General features: G+C 41.3%; 1 protein-coding gene across 2 annotated transcripts in view; it reads left to right on the plus strand.

The window, feature by feature from the left end:
* kcnab2a (potassium voltage-gated channel subfamily A regulatory beta subunit 2a) overlaps nt 1-13,074 on the plus strand; it is a 105,842-nt gene that overhangs the window by 13,749 nt on the left and 79,019 nt on the right. The window contains exon 1 of one of the 2 annotated variants that reach the window (XM_074667837.1): nt 3,476-3,840. The exons of the other annotated variant lie outside the window; for it this stretch is intronic. The gene's annotated coding sequence lies outside the window, so the exon portion shown is untranslated. Of the gene's footprint in view, nt 1-3,475; nt 3,841-13,074 lie in introns of those variants that run through there. 2 annotated transcript variants of the gene reach the window in all.

Consider the following 13,074-nt stretch of genomic DNA (forward strand, 5'->3'; position numbering starts at 1 on the left):
GCACAGGGCGGCAACCTTATGGCATTTCTCATATTTATGATACATTATGTTCATTAGCCTCCTAACATTAAAAAATGAGTACCTGTGAGGGACGAAACCTGTTTGATCAGCATGGATGATGGAAGTTATATGATTGTTTAACCTATTTGCTAATAGCTTTGTAAAAATCTTCAAATCAGAGTTTAACAAAGAAATAGGTCGAAAAGATGAAGGTTCTGTCCCATCTCTTCCCTCTTTTTGAATTAATGTGATATTGGCCTCATATAGACTGTTTGGAAATGTATTTGCTTCAAATGAGTGTGTAAACATCCTCAGCAGAAGGGGGGCAATCTTCTCAGAGTATTTTTTATAAAATTCAATGCTGAAACCATCCGGACCTGCAGTCTTACCACTAGGAAATGATTTTATAGAATCTAAAATTTCCTGGATGGTAATGTCTGAGTCTATGGCGTCCTGTGCAACCTTACCCAGCTTAGGCAGATCTAGACATCCAAGCCAGCTTGATGCATCCCCATTGGCTTTTGACATATATAATTGCTGATAGTATTCCTTAAAACAATCATTAATGCCTTCAGGGTCAACAACCATTTCCCCAGATTTGGATCTAATTTTATGGATGGCTCTACTAGCCTGTAAACCTCTTAGCTGCCGGGACAATATTTTTTGTGGCTTATCCCCTAGTTCAAAATGTTTTTGTCTTAATTTAAACAGTTGATCCCTCACTTGGTCAGATAAAATGTTGTTATATTCATACTTTAACTTTAGAATATTCTGTAGAATTAAAGAATTTGAGGACGACCTATAGGTTGTCTCCAACTGTGATAACTGACCCTCTATCTCTAATAACCGCTTACGGTTTTCCCTTCTTTTTGCAGTTTCAAATGAAATTATATGCCCTCTGATCACTACCTTAAAAGTTTCCCACAAGGTAGAGTCACTAACCTCAGAGTTGTCATTAGTTTCCAAAAACTCAGAAATTTTAGCAGTCATAAACTGGTCAAATGATGCATCTGAGAGCAGAGATGTATTAAAGCGCCAGTTATACTGTTGTTTTTTATGATTTAAGTCGAGGACCAGGGAGATTGGAGAATGATCTGAGATTAAAATATTGTGGTACTTTACAGAGATCACACTAGATATCAAACTAGAATCTAGTATAAAATAATCTATCCTTGAAAATGACTTATGTCTTGGTGAAAAAAATGAATAATCTCTTTTTGTGGGATACTGCAGTCTCCAGATGTCTACTAGATTCATAGAAGACATTAAATTCTTTATCATCATGGAGGATGCAGGCAATTGAGAAGTACTTGCTGACCTGTCCAGAAAATTATCAAGCACACAATTAAAGTCGCCACCAATTATAATATGCGTGTCTGAGGAGTTGGAAAGTAAACCAAATATCTTCCTGAAAAAAGTTGGGTCATCAAAATTGGGGGCATAAACATTCAAAAGTGTGACATGGAAGGAATAAATGTAGCCTGTCACCAACACATATCTGCCATTGGGATCACTCAGAGTGGAAACATGTCTAAATGGAACAGTTTTGCTTATTAGAATCGCCACACCACGAGCCTTACTGGAGAATGTGGACTGGAAAACTTGGTTAACCCAAGAGCATCTTAATATTTTTTCTTTTGCAGAATTAATGTGTGTTTCCTGCAAGTAGACTATGTCAGCAGAGAGGGCCTTTAAATGAGAAAACACCTTGGCACGTTTGATTGCATGTCCCATTCCCCGGATATTCCAGCTGGTAAAAGTAATGCCACCGCCACCTTGTGTGAATGAACTAGGATGCATATCTAAGTACAGTTGTGTTAATGTACACACATGTAGCCCAAAGAAAAATAAATACAGAAAAGTACAATGCAAACCAGAACCTTAAGAACATTACCCCCCTCCCCCCGCTCCACTTTCCCAAACAAAGTGAGAGCATAGACCCAAAATACTCACATGGAGGTTGCCGGACCATATGAACTGTTGAACTAAAGCTAAGCTAATATTGAAACCTCAGGGCTCCCTCTCAAGCAATATAAACAAAAAAGCAAACTGTAACGGTCATGAAAATGTCCATGCCTTATAGAGCAAGTCACGTACCAGAAAATGTCCCGTCAGGTGGATGAATAGCCAATGTTCAAACCAAAGTCTCCACAAATGCCTCAGCTTCCCGCGGCGACGAAAACATCTTGTCCAAGTCCCCGTGGGTTACACGCAGCTTCGCCGGGTAGACGAAGCCTGACCTTCCACCAGCATCCCGTATCTTCCTACGGACACCATCAAAAGCTTGTCGCTCCTTCATCACCTCCGCCGGGTAATCGGGAAAAATATGAACTGCTTTGCCGTTGTGGTGCAGAGGAAATTGTTGACGGGCCAGCTGCAGTATCTTCTCCTTCACCTGGAAGTGATGGATCCGGGCGATCATTACGCGCGGGCGCGCGTCTTTACCAGAGGCCACTCTTCCCACACGGTGAGCACGATCAACTTCAAGTGGTTTGGTGAAGTTACCTGCACCTAGAAGCTCAGGGATAAACTCCGTCACAAACTCCGTGGGGCGACCATTCTCAATCTTTTCCGGGAGACCAATAATCTTGATGTTTTGGCGCCTGGAGCGAGCCTCGAGGTCTATCACCTTCAGGCGGAGTGCAGTATTTTCTGCTCGCACTTCGGTGCATGTCTGCTCCAAGGTAGAAAGGCGGCGATCGTACTCAGAGCTGGCTTCCTCTATTTCTTTAACACGATTCCCGAGAGACGACAGAGAAGCTTGGGTGGTTGCAAGAGATGCTTCTAATATGTCGAACCGGTCAGACATCATTTTGCTCATATTCTCTATTGCAGAGAGCACGTTTACCGTTTGGGTTTCGTTTCTTGGCTCCGTGGCTGCAGCGGCATGCTCGTCCTGCTCCGAGGGCAGCTCATCGTCATTCGGGACTTTATCCGTCCTCTTGCCGCGGTCCGCTTTTGGCTTTGTCATGTTAAGTCGTTTAGGAGTATGAAATTGTACAAAAAAGTCGGCAAATACTCCCGAAAATTAACTTTTTGACCGAAATAATTAGGACTTGAGAGCAGCCTGGGTGAAACGCGTCTATTCCATATGGTGCTCACTAGCGCCCCCCCTTGTTTGTCAGTGTTTGAACAGACCTTGATGACACAATGCTTCTGCACCCAGCCTGCTGAGCTGTGCCTCTCTGCAACTGCAGTGAGCAAATTTCCGTGGAAACCAGGAATCCCTCAGTGCGACAAAGGAGTGTCCTGTCATCCAGTTTCAAATGAACACTTCATGCTTCCTTGCCTCTGGCCCACCCTCCTTCTCTTTCACTATTTACTGCTCACTCTGAATCACTGAATGCATGCTTACTCAAATGCTGACTGTGCAAAAGCAGGTCGGAGTGTGTGCCTCTGTGTGTGTGTGCGTGTTTGTGTGTGGAGAGGAAAGAGGGAGGGGCGTTTCCTCTTGTGCATCAGCTCTGCTCAGTGACTCTCCAAGCTCCCACATTTATTCTGTCTCCTCTCTCCGTCTCTTCCCTTTCTTTCTCCCTGTCCCCCCGTCCCTGTTCTGTCTGTGTCTCGTGTCACTTTTTTCTTTTCTGTCTCTGTGTTTTCTCATGTCACAGACGCACACGCTCACCTCACTCAGGCGCATAATCCTGATCGCACAGAGTCTCACATTCACCAGTCTTGAATCCTTCCTCCTCTCCCTGTTTTTCCTGCTCTATCTCTTGGATTTTTTTTTTTTGGCTGCTGCCGCTGCTCCTCCTCCTCCTTCTTCTCCATCACAGCTGCTGTGTTCTGCATTTACTCCCCGGTTGTTCTCGCTGCATCAGGGATCAGCAGCAGACTGAGGTGGGTGTTTCGAAGAGCATCATCGATAGGTCTGAGGCTACATGTCTTTGACATCTCTGGCGCTTTCTCTCCTCCTATCTCTCACCCCTCTCTCCTTCTGCCTCTTGTCACTTTGCTCTGTCAGTGAGAGTCGGGATGATCGTGCTTGTCTGTTCCTACAGGGCAACAAATGCCAGGCTGGCTGAAGGCAGCACATGTAGAAAAACCACCTCTTGGAGCTGTCAGCACGGCTGCTGCTTCTGCTGCATTGAAAACCTTCTTTGCATACCTTATCATACTGCCATGTATTTTTCCCTCCCTCTTTTCCATCCTTTCGCTTTTCCTCTCCTTCACTCCATCTGAACCTCTGTCATGTTTAATGCATGCTTTGTCCTTTGGAAGTCTTGCCAGAGACTCGGCCATCCTGTAGGATTTCTAAAGAACCGCCTCAAACTAGCCACAAAAAATTCCACACACACATGCGCATTGCCACAGGAGGAGGTTTGGTTCCCTTTCACCTCACCTGCCCCGCTCCCGCTCCTGCTGCTATCGCTGCTGCAGCTTCATCTGTTGCAGACACCACAGCCCTGCAGCGCCCTAAAGCCACGCTTTAACCGCTCTCCCCATGTTGTGATGCGTGTTGCTGAGAGGTTGTGACAGTCATCTGTGCCAGGCTGCATGTGTTACCACGTTGTTAGAATTGTGTGTTTCTGTGTGGGTGTTCATGCTGAGGCTGATTGTTGTAGGCCAGTATCTCTACATGCCTCCTGTGTGTGCTTATACACGGGTTTGTGTGCACATGTTTATGTGTGTGTGCTCTCTTGAATACAGTGTGTGTGTGTGTGTGTGTGTGTGTGTGTGTGTGTGTGTGTGTGTGTGTGTGTGTGTGTGTGTGTGTGTGTGTGTGTGTGTGTGTGTGTGTGTGTGTGTGCTCTCCCGCCCATGGGCTCCAGTCCAAGAGGAAAGCACAGGAGAGGCAGGCTGCAGGGGTAGAGTTTGGTGCAGTAAGCTGTTGAATGCTCTGTAAGGAGCTGAAAAAAGCAAATTCACGTGCTGGTGTGACTTTCACTGAGCTGGTGCATCGATATTCCAGAAAGCAGTCTTTTGTTACTGAATGTTCCTCACAGTTTGGGACTGCGAGAAAAATATTTTCTGACAAACAGGCATATGATTAGACAGGTGTTAGCGTGACAATGCTGGACCAGCGAGAAAGGATTTTATTATTCATCATTTGTTGTCATGCATATTAAGAAAAGGGACTGATGAAACAAAACAAAGACTCCTACTAAGGATCTCTGTGAAGAAATATCTTCAGTGAAACGCTGTGACATCTTGTGATGACAGGAAGGGCAGATTTATGGAGAATTTGCAGAAGTGCTTTGTGTAAGTGTCAGGACTGATACAGGAAAACAGAAGAGACGTGTCTTCTGATGATGCTGCAATTATGCTGGATCTGCTGATGCTGACTTGAACTAAAGACACATTTCTGAGCAGCCTTTGTTTCAGATGAATCCCATGAGGTTTGTAAACCACTGGGGAACATCCAACCTTTAGCATAGAAACTGGTTGCTGCCAAGTGGAGCTGTAGCTTGTTCAGTGAAGAGTAGGAGTGTGTACATTCAGTCGGGTAGACCATTGTCAGTTATAACCCTCATTTATACAAGTCAATTCAAGGTTTTGTTAACATTTTCATACATCTAGTTTAAACTATTGAGTAACCACTAATGAGGCCCTGGTAAATGTTGACTGTCATAATGCTATAAGGCCTCTACTACCTGTATGTAAACAAGCACAGATGAGGGATGGCCCAAAAGTGGAGATGAACTTCTACACAGGCAAGTCTAGTTATACTGACATTTAATCACTTGAGCAAACTGGAGTAATGCATAACAGGAACAGGCTAGCCCTGCTAATGTTAGCCACTTTGTGTAAGCCAGTTTGACATAGTTTACATGCAGACTATAAACCAGTCTTAAGTTCTGTTAACTGTCTCTTGTTTTGGTACCCCAGTAGTAGCTCTACATGGTATACATCTTGAAAATATCCCTACCTTTTCCCATTGGTGATTGAGAAAACCTGTGTTTCAGGCTCTGTCTAAAACAGTTTGTTTTGGCTGCTATCGCTTTAAAAATGAAATAGGCTTCATATCCCTTGCACTGAAAAAGTGAAGTTAAAGGGTTAAAGTAATTGAAAGTTAAAGGGTTAAGGTGCTCTGCTTCATATACCCCTTTCTCTTTGATTGGTCAGTCCTCTAGAGGCCTGTCAGAGCTATGAGAAGAACTTGGTGTTTGAGGCCCGCCCCTCCAACAAGTCACAAACCATTTGGGGGGGTCTGAATACAATGACCTGATTATTATAGAAAGTGTCATGAAAATCTTGTTTTTTTTTACATTTGAATATGTAGCAGTTTGAAATTTTGCACACATTTTATATGGGCTTCCAGCATCATTACTTTATTTCCATTTGATAACATAATGTCCCCTTTTTAAACCTAGCCAGTTTGTCAGTATTTAAATTTTCATTTTAACAAGGAGATTGGCTACAATTTGTCTACTCCATGGTTGTTTGGTTGACCCCCTTTCCCTTTCTTCATACCCTTTCACTGGACGTCAAGGGCCAATCAAAACCATAAGCTAGTGTCATAATTGAAGCACAGCAGCTGACTGATTTCATTCTGAAAGAATGATGCAGTCAACAGCTAGGCTTGTTAAAGTGCATGTGTGTCAGTTTGTGTTATTTCACTCAGGCCTATCACTTCCACAGGTCCTGACTCTCTGCACTCTTACCAGCTTGGTCTGCAGGATGCTCCGGTGGGGGTGTTTCCTAAACTGAGCTCGGCAATCATTCTGCGGTTTGGTTTCAGCAGCCTGTCTAGCTTCATTAGCCCTGTTTTGGAGCTCCCATGGGGCATCACACTTGCACAGAAACGCACTCTCATGCACGCACACACACAGGGACTTTGTGATTTTTTTCACATCAGTGTTCAGCAGGTGTGTTACCCTCTCCCTTAGGTCCCTTATTTTTAGTGTGTTTGTGAAGCAAGAAGCAACTAGGCTGAGTTTTTTGTTGAAATTCTAAAGAACACAGTTTTTTTAACTAAAAGCTGTGATTTAAATGTAGCTTACATCATTGACTGTGAAAAAAAATTCTTGACTCATCAATTTGTGAACACTCAAAATGCAGTGCTTTAAGTTCATTGCATACCATGGTAAAATTTGTTATTTCTCCAAAATCTGTATTAACCTTGAAATGGAGAGCACCCTTGTAACACGCTGCCTGTATTTTCAACAACACAGCAGCAATGACTGTGCTGTCATGTACAGTCTGGCTCTCAGTATCTCCAATTAGACAGACAGCTGTTGCTTTGGTCCAGTTGTGGTGAATCATCTGAACTGACTCTGCTTTGTCAGCTGGTCAGTCCCATGAGATGTGACGTCCTATCAGAGAAGACTGCAAGCCTTTATTCATAGGCTCAAACTTTTGAGTTCAGACTTGTCCAAGTTCAAACTTGTGACTGTGAGCAGGGACACAGAGGAAGGTCTTGACTAATGTGCCTTCTATTGTGACTTTTGTTTTTTTCATGGTTTGGGCACATCGTTTGATCACAATAGCAGGCTCGTACGACTTATAAAATACACCCTGGCTTCTGTGTGCATGCCCTTGTTCTGTGGCATGTGGCCTATTGTTTGTCTTTGCAACTTAATAAATCACTGTAATGAAGAAAGCTCCGCCTGAAACATCCCAACACAATGCTTGTAATGTGTTGGTTGACTAACAAAGGGTTGAACTCAGGGCCCTTAATGTTGCTGAAACGACTCTGACTTTCACATGTTCTCAGTTCAGTCACATAAATAGTCCCAGAACCAAATCGTTTTGGTCTCTCTGCTCAATATTTAACACTTTTCCTTGATTAACCACCAAAAATCCCAAAACACAAAGGGTTAGAGCTGCTGAGAAGCATTTTTGTTGTTAGTGATCAACTTAGTCATCCCCTGATAGTTTAAAATAGCTTCTATATATATGCTATGTAAAGTAACACCTCTGCAAAGTTCCTGTTAAGGTTGTATTTCATAAAAGTGTTTTGGCATCCTCTGATTTTGGAGGAGGCCCGCCTCCACAGTAGAAGCAAGAAAATCTACCACATCCGAGTGGGGAAGAGAGAGCTGCTGCCTGCATACAGCTTCCTTTTTAACACTCACCACAATCATCCTGGGTCCTGAACAGCACATCACATATCTGGACTCCTAACACATGTTGATATTTTGGAAGATGTAGTGTTTTTTTGTCTGTGTTTTGGCTTCTTGTCAGTATGTAAACAGATTTTTGAAACTGACGTTTTTAAGACTGCCATCCAAAGTGGTCGGTTTCACCTTTCCTCTCTTGTTATGTAAGGCAGTTAGCAAACTGGCTGAGGTGGCTAATGTCTGGCCAAGATACTGTATAACAACGGTACACTGGTAAAAATGATAATTGAAATTCAATTCAGTGAGATAAAAACTGTAATAACTTAGATTTTTAATAAAATACTGAATAATCAATGATTTGTAAAATTATGACCTATCCGTTCTGATGACTTTGATGTCACATATTGAGTGTATTAAAATTAGGGCAGGGATGATATGCTATTTTCATGATTCAATTCTTTTTTCAATTTTTGGGGTGCCAATTTGGTTTTAATTGCAATTCTTTGGTAGATACGATTTTTTTTCAATTTTTAGTTTTGCTTTTTCAACACTAGACGAAATAAAAAAAGTTAAATGATGATGATAATATCTACAGACAGTAGCCATATTTCCCATGAAACACACATCACGAGAGTCAGAGAGAAACATTTTACCTTCTGCTGGAAAAAAGTGGTACCCTCAGGGCTTGACATTAACTTTTTTGATCACCAGCCACTTTGGCTAGTGGTATCCCTGAGTTTCTAGCCACTCAGTATTTTCACTGGCCACAATTTGTTGTTGGATAATTATGTTCAATATGATTAAAGCCGATGATAACATGCTAAATTTTACTTAAAAGAGATTTACAACCTCTTTAAATGTAAATGACCCCTATGCACACTCAAAACAAGACTACATCAATGTTAAAATCCACAGGTCCTTAATCAGGCATTCAGCTCTTTTTTTTGTGTAACATTGTGCTCCTTTCATATGAAAATATGCAGTCTATGAAGACATAGTAATTGAAATAGTAGTTTGTTATTGCTTATAATAAAATGGTAAAGGGGATTAATTGAACTGATAAAAACTCAGCAAGAGACACTGTCTGCCTAAATATTTATTAACGATTGTAATCAGAAAATCATTTCTTTTTTCATGAGAATGACAATGGAGGAGAGGTAAATTAAATTTCCTCAGAGCTTTCATCATCAGAGTCATCTTTTTGCTTGTCTCTCTGCTCCATGTTAGAGATAAAATTCAACCCGCTAAAGTGGCCAGTGGGAGCGGCGGTGTTACCAGCCACTGCCGAAATCCACCCCCATTTGGCCGGTTGGCCGGTGTTAATGTCAAGCCCTGGGTACCTTTTTTCCAATCCATTTGATCAACAAAGTCTGAAATAAAAAATTTGAATTAGAAAAAAAAAACAGAGAATTCCGATTTAGATATTGCCAAACAAAAAAATCATTTACATTAACCCCCCCCCCCATTATTAGTCAATACCATCTAATGGCCTGGTTCCCTTATACAGCCATTTCTAACCATTTCTTCTTTGTCCTGCGGATGGAGAAATATTCAAAAACACTTCTGATGTGGAATGGACTTTTTGATAGTGGAAATAAAAAATACCAGAAATATCTGCGTGGAGTTCAGCCTTTGACATACAAGCAGAGCTGCTTTTCAACCATGATAACTTGTGCTTACGTACAGGGAGGCTGTTTCCACCACTGTTTCTCTCATGATCCTATGTTCAATGTGTTCAGCATGATTTATGCGACTGTATATGTGTTGGCGGGGCTTGTGTGTGTGTGTGTGTGTGTGTGTGTGTGTGTGTGTGTGTGTGTGTGTGTGTGTGTGTGTGTGTTCGCGCATATGTGTATGTGTGTGTCTGAGGTGATTTGTTACTGTTGATGAAATTGACAAAGACCTAACCATGTTAATCCTGACGTACTGCAACGCTGAGCAGACAGTTTATGTGAATAACTGCAGTGATCCTGCAGGTATGAATAAGGATTAAGCATGGTTGTGTTCAACATGTGACTTATGAGATATTTTACTGCTCATGATGGCTGAGTTATTTGTCTGATGTCTGTATTTGCTGCAGATACTTGAGATTGATTAGGCAGCCTCAGTCTGGAGTCTGGATGCTGTGTGGGATTTTTTTCTGGGTTGATTGACTGCTGCATTAGCAAAGCTCTGCACTGTATAGCTTGTTTGGCATACTAATTACTGACACACACCCAAAATGGGCTAACAACTTTTTTTTTATGCTGAAATGATGCAACCTGGGCCAACTTTGTGTGAATGCAGTTTCCCAGTCTTCCGATGTTAGGGGGCGTGTTAGATTAACACTCCCACCCGAAGGTCTGGCAGCTTGTTCATTTTTCCTCATGTAAATTCCTCACTTTGGAGATGCACAGTGTTGGAAAATAATGGTGTTATTTTATCTTTTTTCATGCCACATATATGCAGCCACCTTTCAACTCAGACTTCTCTCTTGCTTTAGCAGCTTCTACCAAAGCATGGGTGATGGGAAAAAAACAAGTTGAGAAATGAAGAGATACAAAAATTGTGCAAAAATTGTGCATCCAAGCTATGTGAGCTACTTACAGAGCACAATAAGCAATTTATGTTTGGAATACATCCTCATTGTGAATGGTTGATGATTAAAAAAGTACCATTTTCACCTATAGCTACCAAAGGAACAGTATAAAGCCTAAAACGATCCCAACAGCCCCCCTTTAAGCCTAGACCTTTGTTTGCACGGACAGCCAAACATTGTTTGTTGCGTGTTGCTGTAAAGCAGGTGACTCCCATAGTTGCGATGTCTTCTGGTTATACTTGATCAGCTCATCTAGAAAAGCAAAGCAGAAAAAGTATGTCTCTAAATCATGCAGTATCAGAAAGACTTTTCTTATTGATTAGTCATGAAGAAGGAGATCCTTGCATGATACGCTCAAGTTAATTTGCCTCACTTGACATTGCCTTTCCTGCAATGTGACTGTTGCATGTGCACCCAAAGTGGGGTCGATGTCGAACTGACATACCTTGCATGCAACAACGAGGCTGTTTATCCTTCTTCAGGGTCCTGAAGTTAGGAGCAGCACTGAGTGAAAGAGAATTTAGCTTGTGTCTTAGGTAACCTCAAAAGAGACTGAGTAAATGATTAAACATAATGGGTTGAGAGGAGTCTGAGGCTTGTAAGTACTGGTCCCACTCATCAACAATGACATAAGTGGGCACAAATCATAAGCCAGACATTTTAGTACAAGCTTACAAAGATGATATGTTAAAATACACAATTTTAAAGCAACTACATGCAATTGCAGGACTCTGTTGGAGGTTTTTTATCATTATGTGTCTGTGTGACAATGAAAGCAGAGGGCTGTCTGACCTGGCACACATCTGAGACAAAGACGTGGGAGAGGGTGAAAATAGCTTGATGGAAAGAGCAGAAAAAGTAAAGGAGAAAAACCTGCCAAAAGCCACATGTACTTCTTATTCTTTGTATTTACCATATAGAATGTTCCCATAAGAAAACTGCCAGCAGGATAAGACTGGCTTTGGATGTTATCTTGTTTATCTGTTGTGGGTAAAAGTTATGACCATCAAAGTATCATATGTCCTTTGTTACCGCATTTTATTTAAGGCCAAGGTTTAGGGATGGGGGAGAAAATTGAAAAATATAAGGATTTTTTATTGTTTGACGATATTAAAATCAAATATCAAAAATTTGTCAAAAAATCGATTTGATTTTCCAAGTTCAAATTCTTTTTTTCAATCTTTGTTTATAAACTGGATTGGAAAAAAAGTTACCACTTTTCTCCAGCAGAGGGTGAACTGTTTCTCTCTGACTCACGTGATGTGCATTTTATGGAAAATAATGGCTCCTGATATGGTCTGCAGACGTTGTCATCATCTTTTGACTTTTTTACATGGTCTGGTGTTAAAAAATCAAATTAAAACCGTAAATATCGAAAAATCCCCATTTAAATCAAATTTGCACCCCAAAAATCGTACTAGAATCGAATCTCGGGAATAGCATATCATCCCAGCCCAAAAAGGTTTATATTTTGCAACATTGTCCATTCATTCTCCCTAAAAACAGAGCTATAATTATAAAATTTCACCAACCTAAGAGTAATCACAGTTATGAGATACTGTATCACAGTGACATATACCACTCTCATCCGTTGGTACCATTGAAAACTTACTCTAAATGGCAACTAGCATATGGCTAAGCTTTAAAGAGGGGTGTTATTTTTTTCCCATACATAATGGATATAAAATAGTCTTCTGGCTGTGTTTACATGTTGTGTTTTACATGTTACAGAAATCCTGGATTTTGTCCATAAACTGCTCAAATTAGCCATTTTAAAAAAACAGCCTAAGAACTTCACAAGATCCTAAAGAAAACTGAGATCATAACATAAGGACCTAACTAGTTCGTTATACGTTTTAGGGGTGGGCCTCAAACACCAAGGTCTGCTGAAAGCCCTGCCCCTGACCAGCCTCTAGAAGGCTAGCCAATAAGAGGTAAGGGGATTTGTGAAGCAGGAAGCCTTAGAGAGACAATTAAACAAAGCAAAATAAGGCTTTACTGAAACACCAGTATGAGGAAAAGGAGCCTGTGAGTAATGTAAAGCTACTACAAGGGTGCCAGAGGTGTAGAGCCTAAAACAAGGTAAAGGTAAACTTCATTATCCAAAGCCCACTTTCCCCTTTAAGGCAAGGAAAAACCACATGTAGACATGCTCTCTCAAGCTACTGCTCAAATGCTACCAAAAATGTAAGCATGCCAGTGATTTAAGTTACAACACTAATCTGTGTTTTGTAATGGTTTTAAAGTGGCACAAAGCTTTTTGGCAGTGTTTGAATCAGGGATTTTACTTTCACTTCCTGTAAGTGACACACAACAGGAGTTGTGTGAGTTCTTATTCTCCTGGATTAAAAGAAGTATCAAAATGCATGCATTCTGATCTCTCTTTACTCTGTGTCTTTGCCTTGAATTCATAAATTCCCAGCAGTTTTTGCACATGCCAGTTGAAAAGAACCTTACTCACAAGTGTATAATGTTGAAAAGTAGGAACAACTG

This window comes from Halichoeres trimaculatus, unplaced genomic scaffold (genome assembly GCF_033239565.1).
Source record: "Halichoeres trimaculatus isolate MK-OKI-2021-1 unplaced genomic scaffold, fHalTri1.1 fHalTri1_scaffold_1, whole genome shotgun sequence".
Classification (NCBI taxonomy): Eukaryota; Metazoa; Chordata; class Actinopteri; order Labriformes; family Labridae; genus Halichoeres; species Halichoeres trimaculatus.